Raw genomic sequence first — 10,914 nt, forward strand, 5'->3', positions numbered from 1 at the left:
CCATACCCCTCTGCCAGGGCCTGACTCAGCCGAGATGCTTGGGCACGCCAGGCTGCCCTGAGCTGTGAGCTCCCCCAGGGCAGGGCCCCTCCCCTCCCTCCTCTCTCCTCACTGGTGGCCGTGGCCTTGGCCCACGGGTACCCGCCATTGGCTAGTTAAAATGGATCCATCCCAACCCTTCGCTTTCTTACCTCTTTCAATCCCCCAGATCATACAAGAAAAGTTTCAATACAGGTGGGCACACAGAGAAAAATGAAACGGACCCGTACCGCCCGGCTTGGAGACGTCCGAGATATTTTGGGGTGGTTGGCCTTACAGCACACTCTACCTCTCTACCCATTTATACGTTCCTTTTTTTTTTAACAGAAGTGGGACCCCGGGCATGTCCGCACACCCTCAGGATGTGCTGCACAGGGCTGCGAAGTCTGGCTGTGTCCAGGGCCCACGGGGAGGTGGCCAAGGAGGGGTGCCAGGGTAATGGGGGGGAGGGGCTTGAAACCACATCATAGGCGGGAAAGCAAAGGAACGAAGGCTGTCGAGCCCCGAGGGGCAGGCTCAGGGGCCCCCAGAGCCGTCTTCAGGCATCTGAAGGGCTGTCACAGGGAAGAGGGACCGAGCTCGCTTTGTGGCTTCCAGGGGGTCAAACCGGGACCAGTCAGTGCGAGTCACAAGGGGGAGGCCCCGAGAAGGACGATGCAGTTCCATCAGCAGAGGCGGCGAAGGGAGGTCTGCTCGGGCAGCGTGAGACTGCGGGCACGGGGTGGGGTTGGGCAGAAGGGAGACCCCTGGGGAATTCAAGGCTCAGAGAGGAGAGGAGGTTAGAGCTGATTTGACCTTGACAGGCTTCCCCAGGCCAAGATCTCAAATGGCCGCGGGGAGACCAGAGATGAACATGGAGGCGGCGGGTACAGCTGAGCTGTGAATGACCCCAATCACCAGCCCAGGCAAAGCGGCCACCCAGAGTATGCCCAGCAGGGTCCCATCTTTCGGTTTTTCCTGGAAGGCCAGAGATCTGAATGTTTATACGAACCTTTGCAATTTTTTTTTTAAACACCTACAGCACCTGGTCTCCCTAGGTGGTCTCCCATCCACGCACTAACCAGGCCCGACCCTGCTTAGCGTCCGAGATCAGACGAGATCGGGCACGTTCAGGGTGGCATGGCTGTAGACGAATCTTGGCAATTTTTAAACAGGCCCAATAAACTTCTCACAAACCACTACAGTCCTTGCTCCGTGTGCCAGAGACGCCAGGTCTCAAGGGGCGATGAGGCCACTGAAGGAAAGAGGAGCCGTTTGAGGGCTGGGAAGGCAGCTGCCCCCGCAGGAACGGAATGGGTTAAGGGAGGATCCGGCTCTCTGCTCCGCTCCAGGGCCGCAGCTGCCCTCCTAGCCCCGCTGCCCCCAGGCTCTGCCAGCTGCTCAGGCCCCAGCCCCACCCCCCCAGCCTGGAACCCCGGATCTGGGAGCAGGACAGCTGCCGTGGGGCTGGCGACCACGGGCAGCCAGGGAGAGCTTCTGTTCCCCACACCCCACGGAGAGCTATGTGCTCACTGGGATGGACGCCACAGGGGCGGAGAAGCAGACCTCTGTCCCCGCTCTCTGCTCCCACGTCCCCAGCGGCTCCAAGCCTCCGGCCGGGGAGAGGCCCTCGACGGCCCAATGACTGCAACGGCGCCAAGTGTGACTGTTGGCCGAGCGCGTACGCCAAAGCTGGGCCGGGTGTCCAGCACACGGCGGGCTCACAGAACCCTCACGTTAGCCCGGAGGGGAGTTTTTAAGCATCCTCACCTCACGAGTAAGGAACCTGTGCTCAGAGAGGTTAACACACTCACCCGCGGTCACACAGCCAATAAGTGGCAGAGCTAGGATTTGAACCCAGGCCTCTCCAGCTCTAAAACCCCCACAGCAAACCACTGGGCCAGAGGGCTGCATTTCCCAAGCATCCACATACCCTCCACCTGGTTATGTCCTCTGACTCCAGGTACGCAGTACCTGGCTGGCTCTAAAGGGGAGAGAGGGCAGAGCCATGTTACTGGTGTGGACTGGGACATGAGAGGATAGCAGACACCAAGCCATTTCCCTTGGTTCCCCCGACTGTCCTACGGGGGTGTCCACCCCAGATGAGCCATGTTTTATAAGAAACTGGGGGTCTGGGGCTGAGGGCAGCAGCAGGAGGAGACAAGGCCCCCGTGGTCCCGGGGGGTAACTTCTAGCTCCTTCCACCATCACCCCGGAATCAAGCACCCCAGGCAGCGGCCTTGGATCCAACACGATGCTTTTCATCCAAAGCAGTGACACCTGGGAAATCTCAGGTTGGATGTGCTAACTCTGGTTTTTCAAAGGCTCATTAAAATAAACACGTAGATATTCAAACCTAAAGGTGAGGTTAGCCGCGGCCCTGGGGTGGGCCGGGTGGCAATCGGGCTCCTGGAGGTGGCCGGGCGGATTCCTGTCCAATGCTCATTACACGGACGTGTGCGGTTATTAAAATTCATCGAGCTGAACCCTGGTACGCGAAACTTTGACAATAAAAAGTTAACTTAGAAAACACTGATGCCGAGTGAACTGATTCGGAATCTCTTAAAACCAGTCAGGAAGCGCGAAGGGAAGAGACGTTCTCTCTCTCCATCCGGACCGGGCAGGGAAAGGAAAACACACACCTCTCTCCGTGTGCACGTGCGCAGGACTTCTCGGGGACCAGACGCGAGAAACCAGTGACACCGGGAGCCTCCGGGGAGGGAGGGGAAGAGGCTGGGGGAGTTATCCATTTCGTGCCCTGTGCATTCATTAGCAATTACTTTTTTTTCTAGGTTTATATGTGTTCTACTTGAAGTCCCCTGCCACGCCACCAGGGCACCCCTGCTGCACGCTGGTGCTGTTCCTCCGTTTTCCCTCCCCAAGTCTGGCCCTGCAAGGTTGAGGGGCTTTGGCGATGGTCCACTTCCCCGCAGCCCACCGTGCACCCCGACCCCCGGCTGCCGGAGCCTTCCACGATGGCGGGACATCCTACCAGGGCCGTGTGATAGCCGGGCAGGAGTACTGCCCGCCAGGTATCCGACTCAGCACCCTGCCTGTGCCCTAAGGAACCACCTCTTACCCACTTGGACCCCAGTGGGCTGTCCGTCAGGACGCCCTGCCCTCCCTTGGGACACGCCAGGCTAGACGCTCAGATCCTCCCGGAGCAGAGAAACAGCAGAGGCGGTGGCGCTCTGTAGCCCCCAGGAGAAGAGCCACTCCATCTTGCCCCATGTTCTCGAAGCTACTCCAGGTCCTCTCACTGACCTCCCTCTGGCCTGAGCTGCCCAGCGCTCACTTCTATCATGTGCGACCATTGAGCCCGATGCACAGGAACGCAGCACAGCGGCTGAGGCCATCGGGGTGGTGCCACCACCGTCTCCCACCCCGAAACCACCCTCCTGGGAAGGCCAAGAGTTCTCTAGGCAGGAGCCAAGGGGCTCACATCCTGCCCACAAAAGCACCTGGAACAGCAGCGGGGAGGCCTCACCCGGGCTCCCCCAGAAGCTGAAGCAGGAGAGGAATCGCCTCCCTACTCAAGGACACCAGCAGGATGAGCCGAGGCCACCTCTTCCTCTGGGAAATCCCAGAGGACTCAGGAAGCGACAATGTACGGGAAGGCGTGAGGCTGGGCCGAGGTCTGGCTTTTGAAGGCTGCCAAGGGCCAAGAGCTGGGTCACGGTCGCGCCCGGCCCTCAGCAGCTGGAGGACCCCAGGCCAGGCCTATGACAACCGTTTCAGGCACCACCTGTAAAGTAGCCGTGATTCATCTGCCTTCTCGAGGTGCCTGCGGGGCAAGTGAAGCGCCCCGCACATGGTGAGCCCTGGAAAGTTCTACCGACACCAGTAGAGTCTGCAGGGTGACCAGGGACAGAGCTCGATTCTCTTTCTCTGGAGAACAGCCTGAGGCTCAGGCGGGAACTGTGCCTGGTCCTGAGAACTACCGCCACTACCCCCAAACCTCCAAATTCCTCCCACGCGACATAACAGACTGGCCTGCCTACAGGATTTGGTCCAGAGAGTTTTGCGAGCCAATACTGTAAACACGCACCCCTCACAGCTTGATGGCCCTGGGACCTCACGTCCCCACCCCATCTGAACCCAGGGGCTCTGGTGGAGGGGACCCGGAGTGTGTCCAGGGAGCCAGGGGGAGGCCAGACTGCCCTGGGCGTGGGTATGGCCCACAGAGCACGGGCCAGGCCTCTCTCCTGAGGTTCTGTGTCTACACGCAGACATCAGAACATCCCCTCCCAAGCCACCTCAGCTGGAGCAGCATGCTGTCAGGGCCTCGGGGTCCGGAATGAAACAAACCCAGGCCCACAGTCAGGCCACCTTTGGCAAGTCGTTCGCCCTCTGTGAACCTCAGTTTACTTACCTGCAAAATGGGGAAAGAGCACCTACCTCCATTCTTAGGGAATAACGCCACTCAGGAAATGTGGCCATTATTACTAACAACAAAAGCGTTGTTATCGCTGTCCTGCCCTGCCACCTCCAACCATTCCTCTGGAAAAAAAATAAAATAGGAAGCCCCCTGGGCATCGGCTGGACAAAGACAGATCGTGGTGCAGAGTCAGAACAGGAAGTGACCGCAGAGTTTCCAGCCCCTACCTTTCCGGAAAGGGTCTAATTCACAGCCCGAATTCATAAGAGAGATAAGAGAGGCGGGCAGAGTCGGACGCCCCAGCCCTCGGCCCCCTGGCCGGCTCACAGAGGCGCGGTGGGAACTGTGGATCCGGTATCACGTCCTGCCTACCGGGCAGACTGGGAAGCAGAAGCACAGAGAGGGGGCGAGATTGAAGCAGAGTTGCACAGCAAGCGGGAGGGAGGGCTGGACCAGGAGCACAGCAAGCAGGAGGGAGGGCTGGACCGGGAGCACATCAAGCAGGAGGGAGAGCTGGACAGGGAGCACATCAAGCGGGAGGGAGGGCTGGACCAGGAGCGCATCGCCACAGCTCATTTAACCTTTAGAATGCTGGGACCACCGGAGGCTTCTGGGGCCACACGAAAAGGGCTGAGGGGGGCTCCCTGTCATGCCGGGGAGGAGCTGGGGCAGGGGACTGCGGCTGCCCGCGGCGCCCACACTCTCGTGCCCACAGGCAGGGCCCGCCGATCCTTGCTGCAACTAGGGCCCGAGTTGGCGGAACTTTCGGTTCCTTTGAAGAAAGGCTAGAAAAATGGGTTTTGTGCAAACTTTCCTGAATTTTAAGTGTTGCGATCTAATTCCAAACACATGTTGATCCTGAGCGGCCGACAGAACACGGTATCCTGGCGCTGAATGTGGATAAGCGGTTCGCGATCTCCGCTGCGGTGCGTCCGCATAGGACCTGAGTAGGCGTTTTGTCATTGAGTCAAAATGCCATGAGAGGTGCTTGGAAGGTATCTTCCCCTACAGATCAGTGTCTTACCCGGGTGGCTCAAATTCCACCATTAGCCAGTCATTCCTTTGAGTCAGATTGTGCTTTCCTGGGACTTTATTTTAAAAAAGAAGATTCCAAAGAGTACGTTGTAAATCTCTTTGTCTAGAAAAGAGAACTGGGCAACATTTCAGTCCTGGAAAAACAGAAATTAATAACGATAACAATAGCAACTCACTGCTATCCTGAGCAGTGAGTGTACCCGGCGGGCACAGCTGACTGCTGCGGTCTCAGGGAAGGAAGAAAAGCAAAGCCTAATTTAGATAAGAAGCTGCTAATATCCCCCCAAAATACCACCCCCCAGCTGAGATCAGACACTTGGTGTCTTTCCAGCAGAGAAGCATCCACCACGTTTGCGATCTCAAAATAAGTCTGGCGTCTTCCAGGGACAAAACTTTCAGCTGCCAAAGGGCTGGGGCTCAGCTGAGGCTCTGGCCAACTGACCGGTTTTGTTTTTTTGGTGTTTTTGTTTTTGTTTTTGTTTTTGTTTGGGGAGGGGGCAGGTGCGTGGAGCCCAGGCAGCAGTCAGGGGAGGCAGGGGAAAGTTTATCTCGACACTTTTCCCTAAAATGCTGATCTTAGGTCTAGACAACAGAAAAGAGCTGCTGAAATTACTGTGAGGTCTTTCGCCAAGAGGCGTCTGGTTACATCCGATCTTAAATCGCGCTTGCAGAAGTCCTCGCTCTCGGCCCTTCCTGGGCGTCCAGACGGGGGCTCCGGGAGCAGCCTCCAGTCTACTGACTCAACACAGAGAAACGGAGGCCTGGAGAGGACTTCCCGGGAGGCAGAGCAGGACCTGGGACATAGGACCGACCTCCACCCAGGGCTTAGGTCCCAGAGCCACAGGGACTGCCACGGGCCTTATCCTGAATGGAAAGAGTCGGGCAGAGCCACGCTCGGGGGGGATTCTCGGGCAGAACTGTAACCCTGGAGGTAGGAGAACTGGGGATAGGACAGTTAGAGAATGAGAGAAAAGATAGAAAACATGCGGCTGCCAGGACACCCCCTTATCCCAGTGGACTTTCTCTGGACACGCGTGGTCTGTACGTGAGTTTTAACGCATCCGTCATTCGCCTCTATCCGATGAGTAAGTAGCAAAGTACAGTTATCTCCGTTTCCTCAAGGCCCAGAGAGGTTAAGACACTAGGCCAGCACCACGCAGCCGGCAGCACCAGCTCTACTGGCTGCCAAGCTCTCTAACCTGGATTCACAAGCCCGACTTCTCTGTGCCATGCACCACGACCGACACCACCAACCCCCTGCCACGCCGGGCCCACCGTCTCCACCAGGTCACCCACAGCTCAGTCTCAGCAACAGCACCTCTCTTCTGGGAAGCCCTCTGCTCATCTGAGATCCAGTTCCCTACTCCGCGATGCACCCCCCTCAAGTGAATCGCATTAACGCATCTCACCCACAGCCCACCTTTCCTCTACAGCGAGGCTGCAGGAAAACCGCCTCGACGCCAGGGCCCGCTCACAGACACTGCTGATTCAGCAGATCTGGGCTGGGGCCTGGGAACTTTACACTTTCCCAGAGGATGCTGATGCTGATCCTGTGCTGTCCTGTCCAGGAGCTACCAGCATCCTGCAGCTATTTAAATTAAAATGATTTAAAACTAAATACAACTTAAAATAAGAGCTCCCCGGTCACACCAGCCACGTTTCAAGGCCTCGACAGCCACACGTGCCATGCTGGGCATCACAGATATGAAACACTTGCTTCATCGCCAGGAATTTGCTCGGACAGGCCAGTCTACACTGCGGAGGGTCCAAGTCGTTGCCGGTAATCATAGGGCTCATCTGTGTATTCGACAGCTGTCGTCTCTCCCATACGACGGTATGCTCCATGGGGACAGGTCCTACCACTGTGCCCCACTCACAGCAAGCTCTCGATAAATAGATGTTGGATGGAGGGATGGATGGATGAGGAGAGGAGGAAGGGAGGATAGAAGGAAGGGAGAGAAGAACGAAGAAAAATAGATGGATATATATAATAGATGAATGAATGGGAAGGAAAGGAAGATGGATGGAATTATGATTGAGAAGGAAAAGATGGATAGGCGAACAAGGGGAGATAAAGGAACAAAGGAATGACGGAGAGAAAAGGAAAGAGGGATGATGGGAATAAGGGGGAAAGGGATGATGGAGGGATATCGGAGAACAGAGGGAAAAATTGATAGACAGAATATTGATGGACAGATGGGATGGGCGGTGAGGACTCTGGAAGGGGAAGGGACCTCCAGTGGTCTAACTCCGCTCTGAGAGACAGATTTCCATCAGCCAATGGAAAGGTGAAGTGTTATACTCCATTGCCACACTGTCCCGCTAGACCTCAGTCCCACAGCCCCTGTCCCTGAACATGAGCCACAGAGGACTCTCCCCAGGTGGCAGATCACCATCCCGGGCCTGAGAGCAGGCTGCATTGGAAAAGCGAGTCAATTCTCAAACGCCCTCACCATTCTGAGTTCTTGGATACCCGGCAAACAAGAGCCGACAATCCGCCTTTAATAGCTCCGGTTCTTAAAGACATCTCTTTCCAACTAAGTAACCCAAATAAATTTAGCGACTTTTTTTTTATAAAGAGAAATAATTAAAGAACAGATGGTGTTGCTTACTTTGAAATTTTTGCTCTAAAATAGAATTTGCGTGCACCCTGCTCAGAGTTCAACTCCCCCCTTCTCATCCCTGTGTCAGGAAAGGAGACCAGCTCGCTAATTACCTGGCTGTCTTTTCCCTACAAGATCCCAATTTAAGAATCTCGTTTCATTCTAAGAAAATTAATTCAAAATGCCAAATAATTTAAAAATGTATTAAGAGTCCCCTTAGACTGAAAAGCATAACGGGGCTTTCATTTGTCTGCTGGAAATCACCTTGTGAGTCACAATGAAGTTTAGCTCTTAAGACCTGATCCCCGAAATTGAGCTCCTGGCAAAGCTATTGGTTCCATATGTCCACAAAACGTTTCATTTAAAATATACGTGCTTTTAAATTGGTCTCTGACCATTCGTGTGCCACGGGCTCTAAGCGCCCCACGCCTTCTCCAGCCCTGAGAGCCTCGTTCTCCTCAGAAGCCAGACTCCTTTATTTGCATTGGAGGGTAACCTATTTCCAACACGCCAAAACCTGTTCACTTTCAAAGCCACTTCTGCAGATTTTATAGCCTGAAATGGAATAAAATTTAAATTGAATAAAATTTGAGACCTGAACCAAAAAGGAAAAAAAAAAAAGAAGAAGAAGAAAAATGAACGGGTTTAAACGCCAGCTACCCAGACGTTGAGGAAAATATTCTGAGAAAGCCCCACAGGGCGGAGGGGGAGGAAAACAGACCACGGTGAGCCTGCCAAATGTCATCTGGGGCTGGTTTTAGAGCAGAAGCAGAGCTGGGGATGCAATGCAATTATTTAAATCCAGAAAGAAAAATGTTTGCTTCGAAATCTGGCAGCAGCTGATTGCCTCCCGATTCTCGTTTCAAATCCATTCCACGCCTGGGGTCGGGATGCTTCCAGCCCGGCCCGGTGCGTGGGGCCAGGGTGTCGCACCTGGCCCTGAGGTGCAGCTTGCAAGTTGAACAGTCTCGGTTTTCTGTTTTTGTTTTTCATCGGATACGCGGAGAGTTTCACTCTAAAGCATTGTGGGGAAGCAAAGCAGTTTTCTCTAAACCACAGGTTGTAACGAGGCGTTCTCTCTCTCTCTCTCTCTCTCTCTCTCTCCCTCTCTCCTCTCTCACTCTCTCTCTCTCTCTTTGTTTCTCTCTGGTTGTGTCTTTGTCCCTGGATGGCAGGCCCCCCTGCCACTCTTTTCCCTCTGGTTCCCAGGGTGGGAAGGCCTCGTCTGGCTGTCACTCAGGTCCCTTTGTGGGCTCTCCAGGCCTCAGAGTATTAGAGCCCCCACCCCACCCCCAGCCCCAGGCCCTCTGTAGCCTTGGAGGCTGCCTCAAAGGCCGGCTGTGAGGTCTGCTTTGACACCCACAAAAGAGCCGCCAGTGGAAGCCCCAAATGCCCCGCGATGGTTTCTCCCTCCCGGAGAGGTGGTTCCAGGGAGAAAACCAATCAGCTCCACCTCCCTGTCCCACGGGGGTAAAGCTGGGAAAGCGGAAGGGAGAGCGAGGAGCGCCCAGCACTCGGGCCCGGCCTGCTGAGGGATCAGCAGAAGCTCCGCGGAGGGGACAAACCGTGGGTGCACCCAGGCTGCAAGGTCACTCGTTTGCCTGAATCGCCCCTGTGGGGAATTCTGAAGACAAGTTAGATCAGGCCGAGAGGGCGCTGCTCCCTCATCGTCCCTCCTGCAAGTGCCTGTCCCACTGCAAGGCCCCCAGCCGGGGCGGGGTTGAGAGCACGCTGCTGGTGACAGATTTGCCAGGAGCTCAATTTTGGGGATCAGGTCTTAAGCGCTAAACTTCATTGTGACTCACAATGCCCGCCTCCCCTGCCGCCACCACTCAGCCCAATGCCTCGCCTGCTCGCCCTTCCTCCCGTCCGTCCCCACGTTTCTCTGTATATGGGGTCAGATCCCTCCTTCTTCAGGACGTCTCCTTGGGAGAATAATAACAGGATTGCTAACTGCAGGCCCCTGAGCGTGTTCAACCTCACCTCCCGAAATGACGCCCCACAACCATCCCCGCTTAACGGATGAGAAAACCGAGGCTCGGACCAGTTCAATGCCTTGCCCAGCTAGCCAGTGGCAAGGCCGGGAGTTAACTGCTTTTCCAGATATGTGAATGGATCCTCAGCCCCTCTGGGTGACCGACGCTGTGTCGCCCCTGCCAGCAAGGCCTTGCCCTGGGGTGTGTATGGCCCAGAAGTCGGGATGAGCGGCACTGAGTCATCTCCACCCTCTCATCAGGCCCCCCCTGGTGACTAATGACTCTGGGCAGAGCAGAGAGGCCTGTGTGATGGTGGGGGGTGGGGGGAGAGGACCAGGCCAGAGATCGACCTTGAACTTAAGAGGCTCCGTGCTCTGAGCTGCGTCGCTAATGGGCCGGGAGTAACCTGAGCCAGCCCTTGGATGGAAGCTGAGGGCATGGCAGCCGGCTGGCATCGCCGCCCGAAAACCAGCCCGGCTTCTCCATTTCACGGGCCTCTGTTCGGCACAAACTTTACTCCTGTGACAACAAAGCACTTCCCATTTATCAAGCCTGACCAAGTGCCAGCGCTCTGCGAAGCCCTTGACACACACTGTCTTGCTGAATCTCCACGCCCGCGTGGAAACACGGCGTTAATGCTGCATCCTGGGCGAGGAAATTGAGGCTCCAGCGGGCCCGGGGCGCACAGCTCTCACCCACGCCCCTGCTCTGCCTTCGCAGGGAGGTCCTCGTCGCGATTACGAGTGATTTGTTATCTTTTTTTCACTTTAATATATTTCAAAACGCTGTGCAACGTGCCAAACGAAGGGAAAAGTCGGGACTTGATAGAAAAAGAGAAAAGGAGGTCAGGAAACGTGTCACACAAGCATTATGTTTGAAGGGAAAACTTCACACACACACACAC

General features: G+C 55.7%; 1 protein-coding gene and 1 pseudogene across 1 annotated transcript in view; both read right to left on the reverse strand.

The window, feature by feature from the left end:
- Window positions 1-10,914, reverse strand: part of ZNF423 (zinc finger protein 423) — a 287,541-nt gene that overhangs the window by 248,364 nt on the left and 28,263 nt on the right. The gene's annotated exons all lie outside the window — the stretch shown is intronic.
- LOC120617471 (uncharacterized) lies at window positions 1,052-1,170 on the reverse strand (annotated as a pseudogene).

The sequence above is a fragment of the Pteropus medius genome, unplaced genomic scaffold, assembly GCF_902729225.1.
Source record: "Pteropus medius unplaced genomic scaffold, Ma_sr-lr_union100, whole genome shotgun sequence".
Lineage (NCBI taxonomy): Eukaryota > Metazoa > Chordata > Mammalia > Chiroptera > Pteropodidae > Pteropus > Pteropus medius.